Source organism: Epinephelus moara, chromosome 14 (assembly GCF_006386435.1).
Source record: "Epinephelus moara isolate mb chromosome 14, YSFRI_EMoa_1.0, whole genome shotgun sequence".
In the NCBI taxonomy this organism is placed as follows: Eukaryota; Metazoa; Chordata; class Actinopteri; order Perciformes; family Serranidae; genus Epinephelus; species Epinephelus moara.
In genome coordinates this window covers 2,087,295-2,096,969 of record NC_065519.1, presented here as the reverse complement: position 1 = coordinate 2,096,969, position 9,675 = coordinate 2,087,295, and the positions used below count along the sequence as shown (strand labels likewise).

Sequence of the window (9,675 nt, the reverse complement as noted above, 5' to 3'; positions counted from 1 at the left end):
CCCCCTCCATTGTGATTGGCTAAAGCGCAGCATCGTTCAAACTCAAAGCCCCGCCCTCCCCCCCTCTCTAGTCGTCTTTCACACAGGGCTGCCGACAGATTCTACAATGTAGATTGCAGAATCTGTCTTGAGAGATTACTCTGAACATCCCGCTACATTGATTTGAATAGTAATGTCCATTCTACCATCAGTGCATTTCTATGGTTTCAACGTATCCGCTAAATAATAATATTCAAATGTAACCTATCAGAAACATAAAATGTACATGTACAAAAACCTGAATTTGCAGAGCGTTATATTCGCATACAGTGAAATGAAGATGTAGAATCAGTTTGATCAGTCTTGTCCTATATAATAATGTCCTCAGCATGCTGACACATTAAACTGAATAAACAACTTCCTGTTTTAGTGCGTTTGGACCTGACCTGAGGAGTCCATCAGACAGCCATACAGAGGCGGGGTTGGTGATCTTTACTGTCCCACTGCTGCTCGTCTATAAAGCTATAAATGGCCTGGTCATTATGAGCCAGAGTCTGTCACGTCCTTTAGATGCTTTTTTTAAGGATTAAATGAAAAGCTGGTGAAGCTGCTTTTAAACCTCAGAGTTGTTGCAGTCGGCTGCCAGACGACACAAGATGTGCCTCAACACTAACCTCTGTTAAAAGCAGGCTGAAAACTTTCCTGTAAAGCCTCTGATTAGGTTTTATCCTGGTTATAGGAGTGTTAGTCTGCAGCCGTGTGTGTGTGTGTGTGAACACATATTTTATCTCTACAAACTGTATTTTTATGGACCGTTTGAACGACACTTGTTTGCTGTGTATAAATAGAGAATTACCACAACATGATATCATCACAATAGTCAGTCATGATACAATATTTTTGAGATTTTAGATTTTGGGATGTGTTCTGTTCCCAAAGGAACACTTTGTCAACATCGGTTTTATCTAATGAGATAAATTCTGTTCATCTGACTTCACTCATTGTTATTGCAGCAAACTGTATCTAGTGGACTGAAAAAGATATTAATTATATTATTCTAGTAGGCTAACAGAAGTTTAATTTGTATTTATAAAATCAATAATTTATATAACAACAATATCTATCCTTGGAGTCCATGTATCAATACAATATTGGTATAAACAATATTGCCATATTATGCTGTATCGATCCCTTATATAAATGTAATGTGTTAATCTATCTTTTTTTCTATGAACCATTCAACCTCTTTTTGTACCTCTCTGCTGCTGCGACTCTTTAAAGGAAGACTTCAGCCCTCAACTGATCATCTGTGTGTCAGTTACTCACCTCGTGTTATGTTGAATTCATGAAGAAAACTTTGCTTTTCTCACACGCCTCCACCGTGAATGAAGAATTTGATTCAGGAGAAAACTCTTAATAAATTGAAGTCATAGGGGTCCACGTTTAACAAAAGCAAAACTATGTCAAAACATCTGTTTACAAACTGTAACACAACTCATGGAGTATAATCCAAAGCTTTTTTTGTACAGAGATGGCGCTATAGAGCCGCAACGAAGTCCCTTCTTTACGCTGCCTTTGTATTTTTACACACAATCAAACAAAAGCAGCATCATGTTGCTCCACCACCGCAGCTGTCCTCTTTGCGAGTGGGCATTGGCCTGGGCCGCTGTACTGAACGCACTGCATACGCCAGGGCCACACCGCCCGCGGAAGTGCTGCGAAACGCAGCGCACCAAAATTCTCGTGCGAGCCGGAGCACTTCCGTTCACATCAGACGCGCATTTCTCCACGCTGGTCGACAAGTGGTTCTGCTCCCAGCTGTTGTCTCCGTCACCCGGTTTGACACATTTGCTCGCGCAGAAAATAGTCCAGACGCGGAAACGATCGCTGCAGGGTGCGAACCGGCCACGGAGCTGCGCGGCGCAGCGCAGCCGGTGTGGATGACACAATCGGTTAACATGGGCGCCAAAAGGAAACCAACTTCGCTTCGAGGCGCTTCGAGGCTATTCGCAGTGCTTCTGCGGGCGGTGTGGCCTGACGGGTCAGAGAGGGAGGGCGAGCGAGAGGTCCGCGGTCGTTTATAACGTAATGTTATAGATAATTGTTTTATGTGTTTTAATGTGTAGGTATGTAAATGTTTTCAAAGACGTTTATGTTGAAATAAAAATACCTACAAGTAGTTATGTTTCCTTGTATTAATACATATACAAGTATGTTTCCTTGTATTAGTTTGCCCTCTTGTGGACATAATGCGAAAAAAATAAATTCGAATGGTTCGAACCTATGAGTTATTTTTAGAAGGAATATTCGAACGTCATTTTTGAACAATTTTGACAGCCCTACCCCTGACTCCGCGATTCAACCTTACAGAAAAGTGAACAGGCAGTGTAAAAGGTGCTGAAGTCTCATTTATCCAGTCGTATGCTCAGTACTTCCCAAACACATCTATTTTCACTAAAACCTTTTTAAAACTGAACTAAAAGTGAAACTTACCTGTGCTCTCTTCAAAGCCAGACTCCATTGACAAAAACAGTAATTTTACCTCACTGAACACAGGAGCTGCTGGTCTACTGCTGCCTCGACCTGTTAGTTAGTTTGTGTCATTGTGTGACTTTGGTGAATCTAAGTTAACTCATCACAACACCAAAGTCACACAGTAACACAAACTAACTGATGGAGGCAGCAGTAGACCAGCAGCTCCTGTGTTAAATCACTGTTTTTGTCAGTGGAGTCTGGCTTTGAAGAGAGCAGAGTAAAGTGTGACTTTCAGTCCATCTGTGAAGAACTGAGGATACGACTGGATAAATGAGACTTGGATTATACTGAATGAGTTGTGTGAGAGTCTGTAAACAGCTGTTTTGATAGAGTTGTGCTGGTGTTAAATGTGGACATACAAATGATCATTTAAGGTGCGACCTATTCCTTTAATTTCCCTGCTTAGGAAAAATAAATGAACAGTAAATAAGAGGTTAGTGCTGTGAAAGGTTTGTGGCGTCAGTCAGTTTACTTTAACATGTTCAGAGTCAGTCATTTTACATTTTACATTATAATTACTCCCCTGAAAGGCTATGAGCACATTATTGTCAGCAGGACAGTGTCTCCATCTTTAATTAATGTAGGAGGAGAATTAATCTAGTAGATTTGTCTCTTAAATGGACTCCCTGATTCTCTGATAAAAAAATAAAGGATGTGTGTTATTCAGAGTATTTTCCTCCTGTGATGGAGACCTCTATAAATACAGTGAATAATAAAATGAAGAGTGACCCAGAGGCAGACATTCGGAGACACGGTCTATTGTCAATGAATAAATTATGTGCCGCAGCACAATCATGATGAAGAGCTTTAGAGGCTTGTTTTTTTTCCTCTTCGACCTGTAACCTTTCTTTTCACTCAGGCGGACTAAAATGTCAAATCTGCTGGGGCGTCGGAGCCACGGGCGGCCGCTGCTTTACTGGTAAACACACAGACCACTAAAAGCAGGTTTCTTTTCACCACCGCTGAAAGGTTAGACTGTTAACGCAGGTCGTGTGGGGTGGTGGTGGGCGGCCGACTGTCCACTCCATCTGACCCCACACTACATAGAAATATATATATATATCAGACCAAAGCTATATGTGCATCAAGAGACACTGTATTTAAGCATTTAACAAGACCTGACTTCTTATTTTAAATAAGTGAACTAAGTGTCAAAAAAAGAATTACAACTACAGACTCATGTTGTCTAATAAAGGCTTTAATGACTCAGAGACAGTTATGTCTCTTTAACTAAACTTTTATTTACTTTAGTTTCAGTTTATTTAATTTATCAAGGGACAGTGTGCAATAGCATTAATCATTTACAAGAAATGAGGAGATGGTTGCACCTGATTTAAGTATAACTGCTTCCATCTGTAGTCCCAACATATAATTCACAATAGACACAGACCACAATCTAAAAAACAAAAGAGAAACCTGAAACACAGATGAACAGTGGACAGCACAGACACAATACAGACATACAATTTCCACATTTAAAATGACCAAGTTGTTACAGTGCAGGGAGGAACAACACACAACACACAACACACTAAAAGGCAGTCCAACTTCACCTTCGCCTTTATTGGGTTTTAAATGACCAGATACATGAATATTGACAATGTGACGAATGAAAAAATTATCTCTGTGTCAGCCTTCCCTATTTATCACCTGAGAGCAGTTTATGAACTTATTATAAATTTATTTAAAAACATTATTATACAGTTATAAGCAGACATGAGGACATTTTAAAGTGTTTATTATCATCTATAAGCAGTTTATAAACACATGATAAATTGTGAAGTGCTTCACAAAGAAATAAAACAACAACAACAACAACAACAACACAGGAACAATCAAATATATATATATATACATATATATATGTATCATAAACAGGAGAATGTGAGTAAAATTAATAAGAGCAAATAATATTTTGGCAAAATCGAAGCACAAAAACAGGATGCACAAACAGCAAAATGAAACATCCTCATGATAATTAAAAAGCTAAAGAAAAGAGACGGGTCTTAAGATGAGTTATAAATGTAGAAATAGAGGGGGACTGTCTGACTGTAAGTGTGAGACTGCTCCAGACCAACAACTGAAAATGCTCCATCACCTTTAGCTTTTAACTGCGTATGTGGAACGGAGAGCAGTGATTGGTCACCAGATCTGAGGAGGTGGAACAAGGGATGAGCAGTTCAGAGATGTAGGTACATGTGTGTCCATGAGGTGCTTAAAAAAACAAATAAAATAATTTTAAAATCAATTCTGTGTTTCACTGGTAACCAGTAAAGAGAGGCCAGTACCAGGGTGATATGGTCTCTGGTCCTGGTACCAGTGAGGAGTCTCTCTGCTGCATTTTGAACAAGCTGCAGGTGGGACAGGGCTGACTGACTGATTCCTACATAGAGAAGAAATAAAAGCGTGAGCTCTTTAACGGGCAGGAAATGTTTTCATTTTACAACTGACCTCAGATGGTAAAAGCCAGTGCTGACGACAGAGTTGTTTGTTTAGCAAATTTTAAACCAGAATCAAAGAATACACCAAGATTTTTCACATGTGATTTTACATTTAATAACCAAGACCAGAGGGCAGTGATTTTGGAAGTAGACTGACAGCAGGGCCAAAGATTAAAACCTCTGTTTTATCCTGGTTCAGTTGGAGAAAGCTTTTGCAGAATTGTACATCCTCTATGTAACTTAAGAGGACGCTGACACTCATCATGTTTCCATCAGCCTGTTTAGATGCACATCTAGAAGTATCGCCTCGGAAAATTATGATGGAAACGCCAAAATTCGAATTAAAATCCCCTGATTCGCACAAACTAAAATACGCTCGGTTTTGGTTGATTAGAAAAAATGTTGATTCACAAAACGGGGGATGGAAACAGTTATGTTCGAATTAAGTGTGACATAGCGCACCTCTCTCCATGGTGATATCCATACTCTGGGTCGGGAAGGAGGTAATGCATTTACAAGCTGGTTGCCAACCGCCAGAAAATGTAGAAGAAGAAGAATGCGAGAGTTTTGTTTCCGGTTCTACGGAAAAGTTCGTAGTTTTCACCAAAGTCCGTACATTTAATGGAAACACACAGGATTCGTATTTCTTTTAATTTCCCAATGATTCAAATCACTTTTGGATGGAAACATAGCTACTGTGTGGATCACAAGGTTTGAGCGGGAGATATAGCCGAGTGTCGTCAGCATAAAAATTTTAGGAGATATTTTTTCTAAAAACAGTCCACAAGGGTTCTGGATGATGATAAAGTGGCTTGCTGTATGAGAGACAGACAGAGGGGAGGGAAATTTGATTATTGTTTCTGTAAGTTATCAATAACTTACTCAGAACGCTACTTTGTCACTTTATGACCCGCCCACCTAAAACCTGTGCTATTTTCTAACAAGCTTACCAGAACCCAAGAATTACGTTACGTCCTAAACGCACAGTTACGTAACTAACGTAAAGTTACTGAGATTAGGTTTAGGAAGAGAAACAGGGTGAGGACGTACCTTAAAACACACTTTTTTTTTTCTTTTCTTTTTTTGTCACCCGTCCACCAGCCCAACCTGCGTCTTTACAAGCACTCAGAACTGCTTCCGTGTTTACCACCGTCTGCGCATTGGTCATGTGATCGCAGCCTTTCAAAATTTGCGGGATATGTACGACTTTTGGTTTGTGAGATCAGCCTATAAAGTTTGGACAGTGTTGAAATATATATTTATATATTTAAGTAAAATATCTCTTGTCGATAGTTTTAAAAAGCCTGAAGATGTAATTCTGTTTCTCCAGAATTTGTTTATTTACACGATATAAACACAACTTTACCTACTTCATTTCCAAGTTACTGACATCATGTCGCCTCCCAGATGAAGCAGTTGGAGTCAGACGTGCTGGTGGAGCAGGTTCCAGACACATCTCTCTTAAAGCAGATTAAACTATATTTAATTTTACCAAAATAGGCCAGTTAATTGTTGAGTTGTTCCTGTCAATATGATGATGTGATTAATGAACCAAAGGTTTTTCTCAGCGTCATCCACGACTTCTGTTAATGAGTGATTTCTACAATAATAATTCTTGGATCATTTTTAAAGGTCTTCGGTCTCCTTGGTTTCTGAAGTCGTGTCCATTTTCTCTTTTTTCTTCTTCTTTTTAATTTCCTGGAGTGGAACACTGTCAGGAGCAGCTTCCAGATCTCCTTTGACGTCCTTTGTGGAGCACATGCGGCAGATATATCCACACATGAGTAATATTATCAGAACCCATGCGATGCCCTGAATCACAAAGAAAACAAAGGAAAAGACGATTGAAATTACTCAGCACAGTGAACCAGACAAGATTTGTAGAAAGTTTCTTACTCCCAACTCATCACGTGTGGAGTTTCACGTCTACATATGACAAGTTGGACATCCTGTGTGCATCTGCTGGTGATGTTCTGGGACGCCGTGTCAATTTACGCTTGTTACATGTATTGTGTCTTTTTCAAAATACTCTTAGTTTTCACAGTAAATGTTTGTCAAAATAAACTTGAACACAATGTATTTACGTTTATTTCCTTGTGCAGCAAAAGCTCGCAGTTAGGTTTAGAAAATCACATCATGGATTGGTGCCACCTTCATACAGGAAGTGGACACTGGGCTCCCGAGTTATGTCATGAGACCTTTGTCTGTTAAATAAGATATTTATAAAATATTTTTATTTATAATGTGATTTAAGCGAGACAGTGCGGCCGTTCTTCTCAATGAAAATAATTGTTAAATTTATGAGTTAGACAAAACGTGTTTGCCGTTAACGTTCGAATGCTGCGTCGCTTTAAGTGTCGCTGCCATAAGGAATTAAGGGACCAAATATCTCCTTTCCTTTTGTAAAGGAAGGTCCAGTGTGTCCTACGGTGGCCCTGAGGGTCTAAAACACTACAACATTTCACAAAACTCTTTTTTCTTTGTCTGAAATGTTGTAGTGTTTTGACGGGCCACCGTAGCGTCCTGTGCTAAAGGAGACAAGAAAGGATCATTTCCCGACAGATGTTAAACAAACAAACAAACGACAGTACTTTTAGTGACATCACATTGTTCCTTACCTGAGAATAGAAATACCATTCCCTGATCTTGGGCTCACGCGCTTCTGATATGGTTTTGTTGGTTGGTCTGAACCACTTCTTTGGAGAAGTGTTGTTAAGATCCACATAGTTGCCTGACCAGTCTGTCATCGCACAGACAAAACCTTGGCCGTCCTAGAACACGATGATGACCCAAAATATGGCAACGACGAGGCTGGAAACCACATTTTTCGCAAACGCCTTTGAACATGTTTTACTCCAGCAGCTTTGTATTGTTTACCATCAGCAGAAAGACGACAACTGCAGGGATGATGAAATATGCAGCTGAAAACAGGAGATTCTGAGGAACTTTGCAGGGACATGAAAACTCCGTATCAGTAATATTCTCCAAGCAAACAAGGACGGTGCCAAAAAACACGTTTGACCCAAGAGGGCTCTCTTTGAATTTTCCCTTCACTTTGAGGATCCAGCCTTGTCGTAATTCTGCTGCTTTGGGCATGCGGGTTTGATCCATTGTTGATTCTGCAGAAAGAGAAAAAGACAGCGTGTCAATTCATGACAATGACGAACAAAAGTCAAGTTTAATTATATAGCATGTTTTATGTAACAGGAGACTCAGGTCGGTTTGGTTCAATCAAACTCGGGTTAATTTGCCCCCTCAATGCGGATCGTTTGCGCAGGTGTGAACACACCAAAACAACCGGACCGAGACCTTCTTGAAGAGGTGGTCTTGGTCCGGTTGAATGTGCTGTATAAAGTTATCCTATAATATGATGCATGTTCAGCATCACACAGAGCCATTTGTTCTTCTGATCTCTGAAACTGCCAAATTTCGTGCCATATAACACACCACTGTCTCCCTCGTTCTTTCAAGACAAAGAACAGTTGACTTTAATCAATAACTGATCATTGACTTGTCCTGACAGATTCTGTTGCTCTGTTTGCCTCGAGGCTTTTCAGAGGAAACAGTTACCTCTGACTCACTGACTGCTGTTCCAAAACACTCTATAAAAATTCTTTCTCATGCTACTGAGCATCGTGTTGCAGAGTTGGTGTAAATATATTAGTGACAATCAGAAAAACTATAATGTCAGATACACCATCAGATGTTATTAATAGAAAGAATAAAAATGCACACAGTGTTTGAGCCAACAAGGTGCCTTTTTGCGTCAGTGTCCAACACTGAAATCAGACAAAACAGCAATACTTGACAACTTGGGAATAAGATCAGGCTGGCAGTACGGTGGCTGCAAAGATTTTACGTGTACTCTCAGGGGCTGTCCTGAGATGGAAAACACACAGAAAAGCTTGGGGATGCTTTTATTTTGTAGCCAACAAGGCGATGAACACAATCATACCCAACAACACTGTGTTTACAGCAAAATATTCCAGTTTTTGTCCTTATTCTGAAAAAAGAAAATATTCTCACTAAGCTTTTGACACGGCTGATGAAAATGAATACCCTTCTAATAATCCTGATTACTTGCAGCCGTGCTGATTAACGTGCCTTAAGTGACGTTTATCATGTCAAAATATGGAAAAGGGGAACGTCTGGAGCTGCTTGTCATTTTGCTTCTTTGAATCAAAATAGGACTTTTTTCCCCAAAGTTTTTCAAACCCTGTTCTTTTTTCCCAAACCCAACCACGTGTGTGTGTCGGCTAAACTTAACCACGTGTGTGTCGGCTAAATGTAACCACGTGTGTGTGTCGGCTAAACTTAACCACGTGTGTGTCGGCTAAATGTAACCACGTGTGTGTGTCGGCTAAATGTAACCATGTGTGTGTGTTGGCTAAACGTAACCACGTGTATGTGTCGGCTAAATGTAACCATGTGTGTGTGTGTTGGCTAAATGTAACCACGTGTGTGTGTTGGCTAAACGTAACCACGTGTGTGTGTTGGCTAAATGTAACCACGTGTGTGTGTTGGCTAAATGTAATCACATGTGTTTGTTGGCTAAACGTAACCACGTGTGTGTGTCGGCTAAATGTAACCACGTGTGTGTGTTGGCTAAATGTAACCACGTGTGTTTGTTGGCTAAACATAACCACGTGTGTGTGTCGGCTAAACGTAACCACGTGTGTGTGTGTCGGCTAAATGTAACCACGTGTGTGTGTTGGCTGAA

General features: G+C 40.1%; 1 protein-coding gene across 1 annotated transcript in view; it reads left to right on the top strand.

Moving 5' to 3' along the window:
- Positions 1-9,675, top strand: part of rab11fip5a (RAB11 family interacting protein 5a (class I)) — a 123,544-nt gene that overhangs the window by 26,728 nt on the left and 87,141 nt on the right. The gene's annotated exons all lie outside the window — the stretch shown is intronic.